The sequence below is a fragment of the Protopterus annectens genome, chromosome 17.part0, assembly GCF_019279795.1.
Source record: "Protopterus annectens isolate FY-2018-M chromosome 17.part0, PAN1.0, whole genome shotgun sequence".
NCBI lineage: Eukaryota > Metazoa > Chordata > Ceratodontiformes > Protopteridae > Protopterus > Protopterus annectens.
This window is the reverse complement of record NC_056751.1, coordinates 376,388,884-376,399,847: the sequence shown is the minus strand read 5'-3', so window position 1 is coordinate 376,399,847 and position 10,964 is coordinate 376,388,884. Positions and strand designations below refer to the sequence as shown.

Sequence of the window (10,964 nt, the reverse complement as noted above, 5' to 3'; positions counted from 1 at the left end):
CAAAAAGGAAAAAAGAATGATGCCTAATATTACAAATTATTTATTTATTTTTTATTTAACATTTGTTTACTGGGAAAGTCTGACTTGGAACGAAGCCAATTTTCAGCAAAGGCCCAGGGAGAAATGCTCCAGATGTATATTTTTGTTATGTGGGAGGAAACCTGAGGACCCGGAGAAAACCCACATGAATGCAGAGAGGACATGCAGACTCCACACAGAAGGCACTCCAGCTGAGAATCGAACTGGAGATCCTCTTGCTGTGAGGCAACAATGCTACTGCTGCACCACTGTGCCATCCAATCGCTTCTTGGCCTTTTGGCTAAGATCAAGTATAGTATCTGTTCTTATCAGTTTAATATCTGATATGTCCCTTATCTGGGGACTATATGTTAAATTGATTTTTGGAACAGGGAGATGGAATAGGGGCTTGCTCCATTCATTCCACGCAATCCAGTGATGATGCCTTACAACTTAAATAACATATCTGGGAACCTTACAGATCCAGAGCAGTATTATTTAAGTATCATGTATGAAACTACCACACTTAGCTCTCAAATGTCTGTGATTTTGCCTCATATTTAGATATTGCCTTAGTAAACTCTTTGATTTTAAATCACTGAGAACTATAGTCAGTCAATAAATCTAGACATTAGGGTTTAATAGTTCCTATTCGTCAGAAAATGCTAATGAATGCAAGATTTGTTGCTCTCTTAACATTCTAAGTTAGAGTAATATTTACAAAAACATTCATGACTCTGGGCATTTGTCATTATTTTGGTTTTGCTCCTAATTCTTCAGCAAATAAGTTGAAAGCTATGCTATCACATGACAATGAACCTTTGTATGCCCAGCCTCTAACTAGAAATTAGGCTATAGTACAGTACGTTTTTATTTGCTAACACTTTTGAAAATAATGCATAGTTATGCTACAACATTTCAGTATTAAGTACTATTTAACTTCCTCAGAGCACTGAGATGACAGCAGTGAATATTTAAGCTGAACACAAAATTGTTCTAACCAAACAATAGAGTTTGCAGGAAATGTTCATTATTAAAATCAGACTTTCTGTTGTTTCTATCCACCCATTTTTACCCATTTTGCGTCTACAGGTCTGTGTAAAACAAAGCTCGTTTATTTGTTTTTCCATTGCAAAGCAATGCAAATGTAGTTACTGCTTTACATACACATGTGCTTTGAATTAATTCTTTCTTCAAAACTTGCAGTTGTCTTATGATGACTGCAGGACTCAAATGTCTGCCATCACGTTTTATTTTTGTAAAAGCAGCAGACTTTTATCATTTCGAGTCACTGTCATTTTATTTGCTTTGCTCTAGCTAGAACACAATACATATTTGTGAAACTTATTCAGTGGTTTATTATGATTGATTAAATTAAAAAAGAGTCACAATAAAGACATTCATAATGTTTTAATTCTGCAAAAGCAGCAAATGTTTACCATCTAGTGTCCCAGTCATTTATATTTGTAAGCATTTATCATCTAGTGTCCCAGTTATTTATATTTGCCTTGTTCAAGCTGGAACAAAATATATTACATATTTATAAAATTATTTCAGTGCTTTAGTATCATAAATTACATAAAAAGATTGTTAGTCACAATGAGGACATTCCTAAAGGAGAATAAAAAACACATTGCTTACTGTCAACCGGCAGTTTTTTTTATGCATAGAAAAAAAAAAAACTATCTCCAGCAAATATGCTATTTCATTTAAGTAAACCAGAATAAATGCAAGAAGATACTTACCTGCATATATTATTCCTCAAATCCTCATTCTAGTAAATGGTTATTTTTAGACACTAGAGTTTCTTATAGTTTATTTCCACAGACATACAACCGCCACCTCAAGACATAGCACATGCAACACATAGTTCACAAAGTCAGTGTGCTAAACAGTCACAGCCCTTAAGGCCAAACAACATGCCAGACACACTTGTAATAGGTGACTCCATAGTCAGACACACTGACGTCCCACTCACCAGACTGAACAAGGATAGGGTCACAGTAAGCTGCCTGTCAGGAGCTAGTATCCACCACATAACACAAGCACTCAGGTCACTCCACAGCAAGTACAAATATGACTCAGTCATTGTACATGCCGGTGTGAACGACCAGAGATGTACCTCGCTGGACTACATGAAAAGAGACATAGAGGAGCTCTCTGATTATGTAGCCCAGGCCGGTATGACCCTGACCCTGAGCAGCATCTTACCCTCACCAAGAATGATGCCACAGTACAAAGACAAAATGATCAGTTTTAACAATTGGCTTAATTACTGGTGTCATTCAAAGGGGATCCAATGTCTGTCTGCTTGGGATGACATGCTCGACAAGCCACGCTGCTTCACAAGGGATGGCTTGCACCTGTCACCCCTGGGCTTCTGGATATTGGCCAAGGCTCTTGCCACCCCATAGTACCTTTTTAGGCAAGGCTCAAATGACAAACCTACCTCCCTAGAAAACACAAGTGGAAAAAAAATAAGGGTAATGCTGCTCAATGCCAGAAGTCTAAACCTCAAGATGCACGCCCTCGAAGCCCTCCTCAGTATGGAGAACATCGATGTCTGTGCAGTGACTGAAACCTGGTTCAAGGCTCCAGAGAGCACCCTAGCACTATCAGGTTTTACCTCATATCATGCTTTCCGGCCCCAAAACTTGGAACGAACCACAAAAGGAGGGGGAGTATCCATATTCATTAAAGAAACCCACACCTCCAGGTTAGTGGCAATGCACGAAGCATCGGAGACCATCCAGGTGCAACTAACCATAGGCAAAACTGCCTTACAATTTGTAGCATGCTACGGACCACCCTCTCAAACTCAGGAAACTCACACAGCCTTCCTGAAGACACTGGAGAGTATGAATGTCTCTCCAAATACCATCATATTGGGAGACTTCAACTACCCAAACATAGACTGGGAACATTACTCAAGCTCAAACACCCTAGCCCAAAGGTTCCTAGAATTCATAAACTCAAATGCGATGGAACAACTAGTCACCATTCCCACAGGAGACAATATACTAAACCTGATCATCACAAACATGGGGACAAAATGCTCCAAACCGGAAGTATATCCCTCATTGGTAAGATCAGACCATAAATTAATCTCACTGGAAATCCACATCCCGCCCCCACCCCCTGCACAAAAGACCACAGTGAAGAACTTCTCAAAAGCCAACTTCACACTTCTTAAGACTGAAGTGGTATCCTTCAAGGTCCCTGGGCCAGTGGAAACCACAACCCACACTGCTGAATCCTTTGCAAATGCCTTCTACGGGCACCTTCAAGAATGCATGGATCATGCAATCCCAAATAAAACCAAGACCCATTCCCCCCAAAGGCAGGCGCAGTCTTGTGGACCCCAGCCATAAACAAACTTTACAACAGAAGGAGGAAGCTACTACATGACAGAGCAAAATCCCTAAATGGGAAGGCATCTCTGATCAGTACTAGCAAAAAACTACGATCACTCATAAAATCATCCAAGGCCAACTTTGAGAGAAAAATTGCAAAAGACACAAAAGACAATCACAAGGCCTTCTTTAGATATGTTAGAAACCTGGGTGGAAACTCCCAGATATGCTCAGAGTTAGTCCAAAATGACAATAAATACACTGAACCCACTGACATTGCCAACATTCTGGCAGATAGGTTCAGTGCAAATTTCTCCTCCCCCTCCCCCCCAAAAGGAGAAATAACTATCCCAGCAGAGTGTAGCCTCCCTAACATCTCAGATGCCCAGGTGAGAGACAGCATCAATGGGACCGGACGGTGTCCCGGGCTGTGTGCTACATGAACTCCAAGAGGAACTAAACCCAAACATAAGGCTGCTGTTTAATCTTAGCCTTACTACAGGATACGTACCCAAAGAGTGGCGTACGGCAACAGTGGTCCCACTTCACAAAGGTGGTGCTTCTACGGACCCTGGAAACTACTGCCCCATAAGCTTGACGAGCCTGGTCTGCAAAGCTATGGAGAGGATCATTATGGAACTCATAAACAAAGACATTGTGGACCTACAGACATTGCATCCTACCCAATTTGGCTTTGTCAAGGGCAGATCCTGCCTCTTGAACTTGGTTGACTTTTTTGAAACCGTCACTAAGGCCATTGATGAAGGTAAGGCAGTTCACACAGCCTACCTTGACCTTGCAAAAGCCTTTGACACAATACCACACTCGGGCATCATAGACAAACTCACCAGCTTAAATGTAAACCCATATGTCACGAGATGGGTTGCAAACTAGCTCAAGGACAGAACCCACAGGGTCAGAGTTGCTAGAGCTATGTCAGACTCTAAGCCAGTCACAAGCGGTGCCCACAGGGCTCAGTCCTGGGACCCCTCTTGTTTGGCATTTATTTTTCCAAGGTACAGGCAAACATAGGAGGATTGTGGCTGACAAAGTTCGCAGATGACTGCAAACTGGGTGCCATAATTGATACTCCAGTGGACACAAACATCCTTCAGAGAGGACTCATAGAAACGGATAATTGGTGCCAGAGCAATGGCCTTAAGCTTAACGCCAAAAAATGTATAGTCATACCCTTTGGGAAAAACAAGGTACCCACAAATTACCACATAGGTGGTAATCCATTAACGGAAGAGGTAATCAGGGACCTAGGGACCCAGGTTGACAGTAACCTCTCATTTGACACTCACATTGCCAAAGTGGTTAGGAAGATCTTCTATATTGCCCACCTTATCATGAAGGGTTTCACATCTAGATCAAGAGAGGTCATTGTGCCCCTGTACTCATCTCTTATTAGGCCAATGATTGAGTACAATGCCCCTTTTGGGATGTATCTTACCCGACACCTGCAGCAGTTGGAAAGACCCCAAAAGTTCCTCACCAAGAAGATAAAGGGTCTTAAACATATGTCATATGCTGCCCAACTGAAAAAACTCCAGCTCTATTCAGTCGCATACCGCCTACTCAGAGGTGACCTGTGCCTAACTTACAAGGCCATGTCCAATCCGGAATTAATGGACATGCTCCACCTCAAAAAATCCAAATCCATCAGAGCCACGAGAGCAAGAGACTTAAACCTCAACACAGAAATAAATAGGACGTGCTGGAGGGACAGATTCATAACCCAGAGGCTCCCTACACTCTGGAACAGAATCCCAATCCATGTTAGGCAGAGCCCCTCACTAACTCTATTCAAGAGAAGTCTTGACGAGTGAATGGGAGATCGTAGGTTTACCCCAGGGGTCATCTCTGTGTTACTACTAGACAGAGGCACAGTAAACTGAAAGCCACACACACTCTGGCTAGGCTTATAAATGCCCTAGGGCAGATAGCCTAGTACGAACCTATGAACCTATGAACCTATTATATAATGCTGACTCACCTATTTATAACCTCATTTAAAGAAAAACTCCACCTTCTACAGTTTAACGCCCTTACTTTTCTCCCTGCAATATTATATGGTTCCATTACTGTGTAGGTACCAGAAATCTACTTGTACATTTTAAAACTTTCATTTCCTTGCCTTTGAATCAAAGAAAGGGAAAGCCCACCCTCTCTTTTTTCAAACTTAACTTCTCACACTGTTTGCAGAGGAATTTGTTTGTGCCTCCATATCATGTTCCACAGACATACAGATATCTGTGTCAAGTTATGCTGACAATCTTAGACAGGCAGTTAGTCCTGCTGATGTCAGGACTCAAAAGACAGAGCTATGAAGTTGTTTTTCACTGTCTTTATTACAGAGAGAAAGAGAAACAATGTCAGTGTACTGCCCTTTGGGTAGTTCTGTCCTGTGGAGGGGACTTGAAAAATGATAAATGTGTTGATACACTAGAAGAAAAAATATTTTTTGACTTTTTTTCTAAATGTCATAAAAATGTTTGGTATGACAATTAAGTCAGCAATTATACAGTAGTCTAAACAGCCAACATTGAACATCATAAAGCCTTTATCTTTGTAATAAGATAAAAATAAATAATTTTTAATTTGATGTTGTCATGGTTTGTCCTGCATAATCTCAAATTTCAACAGGATTGCCCCACTTTGGTCATCTGAAAAAGATGGCAAGCCTAATAGCTGAATACATATTTTGTATAGTGATCCACTTATAAGTGGTATCTTCTATAACTGCAACAGTTTTATAGAAAGTGTTAGATTTATACACAAAACTACTAATGCTGTGTATAAGGATTAAGGTTTTGATGAAGTGGTAAACAATGTTACAATATAAATCAAGGGATAGCAATGCAACATCAGTAGGAAAATGTAATGCATAAGGGTATTTGTGCCACAGTTTAAAACATATCCTAACAAATTCAACAACAGATAGTTGTACTTTTGTTTTTGTATTGTGCTTTTAAAATACTTTTGAGCAAAAATACCAAACAAATTAGCACATTTCTCCAACACTCTGGATAATAAGAACAAAAAATCGTCCTAGTGCTACAGACACTAATGAGTATCAGAACATGCTCTTTAAAGTGTTAACAGCTCTTAGATTACAGTGCTTGCCTTGACACCTCAGAAACACAGTGGGGTGAGGGTCTGTCAGTTCTCATAACACAGAACTAAAATATGACAATCATTACAAAATTCTGTAATTTAGCTGTTTTTTGGCTAGAGTTGCAAAATAGCTCTGAATGGCGTGTAACAGGCTCTGAGAGAAATATATATTATGGCTATTCAGGAATAAAATGCAAGCACTCCTGCTAAAGAAGGTGTGTAAGATGCCTGTGACACACTCTTGCTATTGTATTTTAATTGACTAGGAATACATCCTCTCTTCCTTATGTCTAGCATGACTAATATAAAGAGGACTAGAAATGTATTCTGGGAAGGAGGCAAGAATGCAACTGAAACAAAGATCACATTAATATGTCAAGCCCCATTGTGAGATATTTTGTAGTAACACATAGTAAACTTTTGTAAGAAGCATCTAGAGTTGTTCTGATGCATTTAAATAGCTCAAAAAACAAAGATACAATGAAGAAATACATTTTTGAGTTCCATGATGGAGTTTCCCTTTAAAGGGATATGGGCATAAACACCGACTTAGCAAAACATTTATGTCATAGATTCAGTGAAGAAAGTGGAAGGTTACTATTATCAGTAAACTATAAATAATAAATCAAAGCATAATAGTCTTTTAGTTTATTTGAGAATATGTACAACAGAGATTTCCAGGTCATATGCATATTATTTCTGTATTTAAATACCGTAAAGAGCTGCATTTTAAAAGTGCCTACTGCTTTATTTTTTTTTATTGTGCCATTCTGTTTTTTCTGTAACTTGCTATGATTCCCTAATGCTGTACATATATACATATTTTAAATCAAGTGACTATGTTTCCTTAACTATGTTTAAATTAATGGTGAATGCACAGTCTCACGATCATGATCTCTGTTTAATAAGTAATGTGAGTGGAAGTGAAGTGTTATGAATCAACTAACATTATAATTTTGTATTTTCATATATAGTTACTAGAAGTTTAGTTAAAGAGATCAGTAGAATTTTGAGGAAATTGTCATTGCAATCAAGGAGAGAAACAGCACATGAATCTGTACACAGTAAGTGTGGATTCAAAGGTCATTAGGATACTACATTGATATGCAGAAGTAGAGTGAACATGTGTTCCAAAGAATGAGGATGCTTTGGATTACATATCTGTCCCACCAGCAGATCCTGTGTATGTCCTGAAGAAGCTTTTGATATAGGTATTCATGGTATCTTTTATTTTTTGAAGATAAGAGAAGATCCAAAAGGGGTCTTTCATAGAGCAAATGTTGAGGCAGCGATCACCATGCAAGATCATATATGCATGCATTTAATCTGTCTTGGTAGTTTATGGATCAAAGTTCAAACTTTTCTTAATTATGAATCTCTGTGATATCTCTAATTGGACAGAGTATTTGGAGAGGTACCTGCCAAAGAAAGTATAGTACGCAATGATAGACCTAATGATGGATATACAGAGAGGAATTAAGGCTTCCATGCTCCTAAAGGAAATATCCTTAGAATTTAACTGTGCTAGAAAAAAAAAGATTTGTTAACTATTACTGCTACAGTAGTATGGCTTAACACACTAAGATTGCTGCTGCCCCAACAACCTGATGTTGTGTAGATGTCAGAAAGTGTATGATAATGCCAATGAAAAGAGAACTACTAATTTATTCATCTCCATTTGTAGTGAAAAAGTGTCATAAAACTTTGCATTTCAGGAGTAAAGTACCCTGCAATATGGTACACTCTAATCCTGAGGTGGTGACCGCAACACATCTTTTGCATGTGCTCTGTGCTAAAGCCCTTCAGAGAAATAGTGTGACTGATGTTTAATTAATGGCTACTTGTCCTAAGAAGGGAAGATGTGTAACCAGGAATCCTGATGGTGTTGCAAATACAAGTTCTTGAGAAGTTTTTGGAGAAGAGCTATTAACATCAAACCTGCAGGAGAAGAGGAGCTACAAAACATCACCAGTCCTTATCAGGTCCCTGAACCCAACAGCACCAGTCCTTATCAGGGCCCTGAACCCTCAATCTCAATGCCACTGTGTTATAAAATTAAGGAACAGAATGTGCTCTGATACCTTAAAATAAGTAGTAGAAATGCTGCCTTCAAAAATCCCTTGCTTAAATTGTCACCTAATCTTGAAAAAAGAACAACTAATATCAAATTGTGATGAGACAAATAAGAACTTTGGATAAGAATATATCCCCCAGAGGAAAGGACAATTCATGTTTCATGTCAAAATGAATGAAGTCAGTCCTATCACTATCCTGTTACTAGCAATCCAGGATACTATCTAAGATATGCACCACTTCCTAGTTTTAGTAATGACTATGACATTTCAAACCTCTAGCAGAGTCTGCAAGTAGTTGTATCCCATTCATGGATAAATCAGAGTACAAGAAAACAAAAGGGCCTGCCATTGTCCATCAAATCTTAAAACAAATAGGATATGATGCTGGAAATGATGTTTGGCTTGAAAGATGTTGTAGATGTGCCTTTAAATCTGTCATTTATTATTGCAGACTTCAATGGCACAGCATAATAGTACTAAGAAGGCCTAATATCTCATTCCACAGATATCACATCCATCTGGAGAAATCTTCACAAAGACACATACAGGGTGACAGGCTGTGTAGAAAGTATGGAAATAATCATATATTCTTCTCCTGTGCTATAGATAGCTGAGATATAGTACCAGGCATTACTGAACCATGGCCTGAATTTCCACCCATGGTAGATCTGCTTCTAAAATTTCTCAAACAAAATGTTGTTAACAGATTACCTCACAGGAAAGTATCCATTACAGCAAGCAGCACCACCAAGCCCTCCTTTATAGCTCCCAGCTGTGAAGCACTTACATTTTGTGGCAGAGAGTCTAACCAAGAAACAGAACCATGTAAAGTGCAGCGATTATAGCTTTTCCTTTCCAGGACCTAAAATGTGGAGGAGGCTTATAGTCATGTCCTTCTGCTACAGCTGCTGCTGTTCATGTTCCTGTCTATTGTCTAGGTCATGGGTCGCAGTCAAGTCAAGCTCCCTCACATCATACTACTCTCTTATCAAGAAAGTGCAGCGATTATAGCTTTTCCTTTCCAGGACCTAAAATTTGGCAAACAATAACATATTTAATAGAGAGACACTAATTCTCTTTAAAGAGATTTTTTTTAATATTGTCGAATTCCTAATTATATAAAATTCAATGTTTTTCTAAAATTAAAATCCCAATGTAAAACATAGGATGGACCAAACCAGCACAAAGGCTTGCCACATAAAATAAAAGTTCAGGAATGGAAGAAAATTGAATTAGTGAATGTTTTCGCAGTTATCAAGTACCGCTTCATCAGACATTATAACAGACACTTCAAATCACCCTTTAAAAAGTGCCTTCCAGCCAATCAAAACTTACAGTAAAATGGTTTCATGGCAACACAGTATCCCATTAATACATATAGACCAATAAAAATCAAGTTAAAAATTCCTTTCAACAATAACAATCAAGTTATTTTATTTAATTCTTTTTCTGAATGAACCATTTATTGTGTCCAGTACCTGTATTGGCTGTTTCTATGTTTTTCTAAAACTACTTGACATTTCTCTTATCTCCTTTTCTTTCTTACTCTGTGTTTTGACATAACTCATAAGCAAAAAAGCAAAAAGATTACAGACAGTATAAAACACATATTATAATCCCAATTGACTAATGTATCGGAATATTTATTTTCTTTTGCCAAAGGAAACAAAACAAAAAGGGCTCTACTGGAAAAGCTTGTTCAGACTCTGCCATAGACTGTTGTAAGGGGAAGGTTAGTTTGCTTTCCTTATATTGCTTTCTTGTAATTTGTAATACTTCATTGCCTTCTTCTATTTTTGTAGATTGTGGTGTTTTTTCATTACACTGTGTTTTAATTTTATTCTCCTTTCAATTGCATATTTAAACTAGGAAAGGGACCAGGGTTGTGTCTCTTGTGAGTCACACAGAAATTATATTTTTCTCCACCTTCCCACCTGTTGCTCTTATGTTTTTAAACTTAACTGTCTCTCTAGCTGTCCACCCCTTTTGTTGCTATGACCACATATTTCTTTCCCTCTCCTCATTCATTGGCTGTTGTCAGTAAGCACAAAATTATCATTTTGTAATGTTACTCCACTCAGATATTTAAATGTATTGGCCAGGGCAGTGCCATTGAACAGAGAGAGATGCTGACAGTTGACATGACGCTTTGACCCCATGTAGAAAATGGGAAAAAGGGGATTGATGATGATGATGACTATGTGCCCACTGCCTTCCACTCTATCTTCCTATTTTAAAATTAGCGGCTTGTCCCTTAGATTGCTAAATCTTGAGTTGCTCCCTCTTTCATGTCTAATTGCTTAGGGCTCACTGCAGCTCTTAGGATATTAACACATTTTTCCATATTACCTTTAAAATCTGCAACATCTGGTCCAATATTACCAATTATTGGAGAGCC

At 38.5% G+C, this 10,964-nt stretch overlaps 1 non-coding gene across 1 annotated transcript; it reads left to right on the top strand.

The window, feature by feature from the left end:
• Positions 1-299: 299 nt before the first annotated feature.
• LOC122791901 lies at positions 300-487 on the top strand. The gene has a single exon (XR_006363247.1). It is a non-coding gene; the product is annotated as a U2 spliceosomal RNA (small nuclear RNA).
• The last annotated feature ends 10,477 nt before the right edge of the window (positions 488-10,964 follow it).